The sequence below is a fragment of the Acinonyx jubatus genome, chromosome X (assembly GCF_027475565.1).
Source record: "Acinonyx jubatus isolate Ajub_Pintada_27869175 chromosome X, VMU_Ajub_asm_v1.0, whole genome shotgun sequence".
Taxonomy (NCBI): Eukaryota; Metazoa; Chordata; class Mammalia; order Carnivora; family Felidae; genus Acinonyx; species Acinonyx jubatus.
In genome coordinates, this window is record NC_069389.1 from 102,851,455 (window position 1) to 102,857,614 (window position 6,160).

Below are 6,160 nucleotides of genomic sequence, written 5' to 3' on the forward strand. Positions count from 1 at the left end.
ACGACAGCTCGGATTGAAGAGGCAGAGGAGAGAATAGGTGAACTAGAAGATAAAGTTATGGAAAAAGAGGAAGCTGAGAGAAAGAGAGATAAAAAAATCCAGGAGCATGAGGGGAAAATTAGAGAACTAAGTGATACACTAAAAAGAAATAATATACGCATAATTGGTATCCCAGAGGAGGAAGAGAGAGGGAAAGGTGCTGAAGGGGTACTTGAAGAAATAATAGCTGAGAACTTCCCTGAACTGGGGAAGGAAAAAGGCATTGAAATCCAAGAGGAAAAGAGAACTCCCTTCAGACGTAACTAGAATCAATCTTCTGCACAACATATCATAGTGAAACTGGCAAAATACAAGGATAAAGAGAACATTCTGAAAGCAGCAAGGGATAAACGTGCCCTCACATATAAAGGGAGACCTATAAGACTCGTGACTGATCTCTCTTTTGACACTTGGCAGGCCAGAAAGAATTGGCACGATAGCTTCAGTGTGCTAAACAGAAAAAAAATGCAGCCGATAATCCTTTATCCAGCAAGTCTGTCATTTAGAATAGAAGGAGAGATAAAGGTCTTCCCAAACAAACAAAAACTGAAGGAATTTGTCACCACTAAACCAGCCCTACAAGAGATCCTAAGGGGGATCCTGTGAGACAAAGTACCAGAGACATCACTACAAGCATAAAACATGCAGACATCACAATGACTCTAAACCCATATCTTTCTATAATAACACTGAATGTAAATGGACTAAATGCGCCAACCAAACGACATAGGGCATCAGAATGGATAAAAAAACAAGACCCATCTATTTGCTCTCTACAAGAGATTCATTTTAGACCTGAGGACACCTTTAGATTGAGAGTGAGGGGATGGAGAACTATTTATCATGCTACTGGAAGCCAAAAGAAAGCTGGAGTAGCCATACTTATATCAGACAAACTAGACTTTAAATTAAAGGCTGTAACAAGAGATGAAGAAGGGCATTGTATAATAGTTACAGGGCCTATCCATCAGGAAGAGCTAAGAATTATAAATGTCTATGCGCCGAATACCGGAGCCCCCAAATATATAAAACAACTACTCATAAACATAAGCAACCTTATTGAGAAGAATGTGGTAATTGCAGGGGACTTTAACACCCCACTTTCAGAAATGGATAGATCATCTAGACACACGGTCAATAAAGAAACAAGGGCCCTGAATGACACATTGGATCAGATGGACTTGACAGATATATTTAGAACTCTGCATCCCAAAGCAACAGAATATACTTTCTTCTCAAGTGCACATGGAACATTCTCCAAGATAGATCATATACTGGGTCACAAAACAGCCCTTCATAAGTTTACCAGAATTGAAATTATACCATGCATACTTTCAGACCACAATGCTATGAAGCTTGAAATCAACCACAGGAAAAAGTCTGGAAAAGCTCCAAAAGCATGGAGGTTAAAGAACACCCTACTAAAGAATGAGTGGGTCAACCAGACAATTAGAGAAGAAATTAAAAAACATATGGAAACAAACGAAAATGAAAATACAACAATCCAAACGCTTTGGGACGCAGCGAAGGCAGTCCTGAGAGGAAAATACATTGCAATCCAGGCCTATCTTAAGAAACAAGAAAAATCCCAAATACAAAATCTAACAGCACACCTAAAGGAACTAGAAGCAGAACAGCAAAGGCAGCCTAAACCCAGCAGAAGAAGAGAAAGAATAAAGATCAGAGCAGAAATAAACAATATAGAATCTAAAAAAACTGTAGAGCAGATCAACGAAACCAAGAGTTGGTGTTTTGAAAAAATAAACAAAATTGACAAACCTCAAGCCAGGCTTCTCAAAAAGAAAAGGGAGATGACCCAAATAGATAAAATCATGAATGAAAATGGAATTTTACAACCAATCCCTCACAAATACAAGCAATTATCAGGGAATATTATGAAAAATTATATGCCAACAAATTGGACAACCTGGAAGAAATGGACAAATTCCTGAACACCCACACTCTTCCAAAACTCAATCAGGAGGAAATAGAAAGCTTGAACAGACCCATAACCAGCGAAGAAATTGAATCGGTTATCAAAAATCTCCCAACAAATAAGTGTCCAGGACCAGATGGCTTCCCAGGGGAGTTCTACCAGACGTTTAAAGCAGAGATAATACCTATCCTTCTCAAGCTATTCCAAGAAATAGAAAGGGAAGGAAAACTTCTAGACTCATTCTATGAAGCCAGTATTACTTTGATTCCTAAGCCAGCCAGAGACCCAGTAAAAAAAGAGATGTACCGGCCAATATCCCTGATGAATATGGATGCAAAAATTCTCAATAAGATACTAGCAAATCAAATTCAACGGCATATAAAAAGAATTATTCACCATGATCAAGTGGGATTCATTCCTGGGATGCAGGGCTGGTTCAACATTTGCAAATCAATCAATGTGATACATCACATTAACAAAAAAAAAAAAGAGAAGAACCATATGATCCTGTCAATCGATGCAGAAAAGGCCTTTGACAAAATCCAGCAACCTTTCTTAATAAAAATCCTTGAGAAAGTCGGGATAGAAAGAACATACTTAAAGATCATAAAAGCCATTTATGAAAAGCCCACAGCTAACATCATCCTCAATGGGGAAAAACTGAGAGCTTTTTCCCTGAGATCAGGAACACGACAGGGATGCCCACTCTCACCGCTGTTGTTTAACATAGTGCTGGAAGTTCTAGCATCAGCAATCAAACAAAAGGAAATCAAAGGCATCAAATTGGCAAAGATGAAGTCAAGCTTTCGCTTTTTGCAGATGACATGATATAATACATGGAAAATCCGATAGACTCCACCAAAAGTCTGCTAGAATTGACTCATGAATTCAGCAAAGTTGCAGGATACAAAATCAATGTTCAGAAATCAGTTGCATTCTTTTACACTAACAATGAAGCAACAGAAAGACAAATAAAGAAACTGATCCCATTCACATTTGCACCAAGAAGCATAACATACCTAGGAATAAATCTAACCAAAGATGTAAACGATCTGTATGCTGAAAACTATAGAAAACTTATGAAGGTAATTGAAGAAGATTTAAAGAATGGAAAGACATTCCCTGCTCATGGATTGGAAGAATAAATATTGTCAAAATGTCAATACTACCCGAAGCTATCTATGCGTTCAATGCAATCCCAATCAAAATTGCACCAGCATTCTTCTCGAAACTAGAACAAGCAATCCTAAAATTCATATGGAACCACAAAAGCCCCCGAATAGCCAAAGTAATTTTGAAGAAGACCAAAGCAGGAGGCATCCCAATCCCAGACTTTAGCCTCTACTACAAAGCTGTAATCATCAAGACAGCATGGTATTGGCAAAAAAACAGACACAGAGACCAATGGAATAGAATAGAAACCCCAGAACTAGACCCCCAAACGTATGGCCGACTCATCTTTGACAAAGCAGGAAAGAACATCCAATGGAAAAAAGACAGTCTCTTTAACAAATGGTGCTGGGAGAACTGGACAGCAACATGCAGAAGGTTGAAACTAGACCACTTTCTCACACCATTCACAAAAATAAACTCAAAATGGATAAAGGACCTGAATGTGAGACAGGAAACCATCAAAACCTTAGAGGAGAAAGCAGGAAAAGACCTCTCTGACCTCAGCCATAGCAATCTCTTACTGGACACATCCCCAAAGGAAAGGGAATTAAAAGCAAAAGTGAATTACTGGGACCTGATGAAGATAAAAAGATTCTGCACAGCAAAGGAAACAACCAACAAAACTAAAAGGCAACCAACGGAATGGGAAAACATATTTGCAAATGACATATCAGACAAAGGGCTAGTATCCAAAATCTATAAAGAGCTCACCAAACTCCACACCCGAAAAACAAATAACCCAGTGAAGAAATGGGCAGAAAACATGAACAGACACTTCTCTAAAGAAGACATCCAGATGGCCAACAGGCACATGAAAAGATGTTCAATGTCGCTCCTTATCAGGGAAATACAAATCAAAACCACACTCAGATATCACCTCACGCCAGTCAGAGTGGCCAAAATGAACAAATCAGGAGACTCTAGATGCTGGAGAGGATGTGGAGAAACGGGAACCCTCTTGCACTGTTGGTGGGAATGCAAATTGGTGCAGCCGCTCTGGAAAGCAGTGTGGAGGTTCCTCAGAAAATTAAAAATAGACCTACCCTATGACCCAGCAATAGCACTGCTAGGAATTTATCCAAGGGATACGGGAGTACTCATGCATAGGGGCACTTGTACCCCAATGTTTATAGCAGCACTCTCAACAATAGCCAAATTATGGAAAGAGACTAAATGTCCATCAACTGATGAATGGATAAAGAAATTGTGGTTTATATACACAATGGAATACTACATGGCAATGAGAAAAAATGAAATATGGCCTTTTGTAGCAACGTGGATGGAACTGGAGAGTGTGATGCTAAGTGAAATAAGCCATACAGAGAAAGACAGATACCATATGGTTTCACTCTTATGTGGATCCTGAGAAACTTAACAGAAACCCATGGGTGAGGGGAAGGAAAAAAAAAAGAGGTTAGAGTGGGAGAGAGCCAAGCATAAGAGACTGTTAAAAACTGAGAACAAACTGAGGGTTGATGGGGGGTGGGAGGGAGGGGAGGTTGCGTGATGGGTATTGAGGAGGGCACCTTTTTGGATGAGCACTGGGTGTTGTATGGAAACCAATTTGAAAATAAATTTCATATAGTAAAAAAACAAATAAAGAAAGGAATGAATGGGTCAACCAAGCAATTAAGGAAGAAATAAAAAAAAACATATGGAAACAAATGAAAATGAAAACACGACAGTCCAGACTCTGGGATGCAGCAAAGGCAGTCCTGTGAAGAAAATACATTGCAATCCAGTCCTATCTCAAGAAACAAGAAAAATCCAAATAGAAAATCTAACAGCACACCTAAAGGAGGTAGAAGCAGAAGAACAAGAAACCCCAAGGCCAGCAAAGGAAGAGAAATAATAAAGATCAGAGCACAAATAAACAATATAGAATCCCCCCCACAAAAAAAACCAGTAGAACAGGTCAATGAATCTAACAGCTGGTTTTTGAAAAACTAAAGAAAATTGATAAACCTCTAGCAAGATTTTCAAAAATAAAAGACAGAAGACACATATAGATAAAATCATGAATGAAATGGAATTATTACAACCAATCCCTCAAAATACAATTATCAGAAAATACGATGAAAAATTATAAGCCAACAAATTGGACAACCTGGAAGAAATGGACATATTCCTAACACACACACATACTACCCAAACACAAACGGGAAGAAATAGAAAATTTGAACAGACCCATAACTAGTGAAGAAATTGAATCATTTATCAAAAATATCCCAACAAATAGGATTCCTGGACCATATGGCTTCCCAGAGGAATTCTACCAGACATTTAAAGCAGAGTTAGTACTGATCCTTCTCAAGCTGTTCCAAAAAATAGAAAGGGAAGGAAAACTTCCAGACTTATTCTATGAAGCAGCGTTACTTTGATTCCCAAACCAGACAGAGACCCCACGAAAAAGGAAAATTACAGGCCAATATCTGTGATGAATATGGATGTAAAAATTCTCAACAAGATACTAGCAAATCTAATTCAACAGCATATAAAAAGAATTATTCATCATGATCAAGTGGGATTCATTCCTGGGCTGCAGGGCTGGTTCAATATTTGCAAATCAATCAATGTGAGACATCATATTAATAGAAGAATTAGAACCATATGATCCTATGAATAGAATAAAAAAAAAGCATTTGACAAAATACAGCATCCTTTCTTAATAAAAACCCTCAAGAAAGTCGGGATAGAAGGAACATACTTCAACAAAAGAAAACCCATTTATGAAAAGCCCACAGCTAACATCATCCTCAATGGGGAAAAACTGAGAGCTTTCTCCCTGACATCAGGAACACAACAGAGATGTCCTCTCTCACTGCTTTTGTTTAACATAGTGCTGGAATTTCTAGCATCAGCAATCCAACAACAAAACGAAATCAAAGGCATCAAAATTGGCAAATATGAAATCAAATTTTCACTTTTCTCAGACAACATCATACTCTACACGGAAAACCCGGAAGACTCCACCAAAAGTGTGCTAGAACCGATAAATGAATTCAGAAAAGT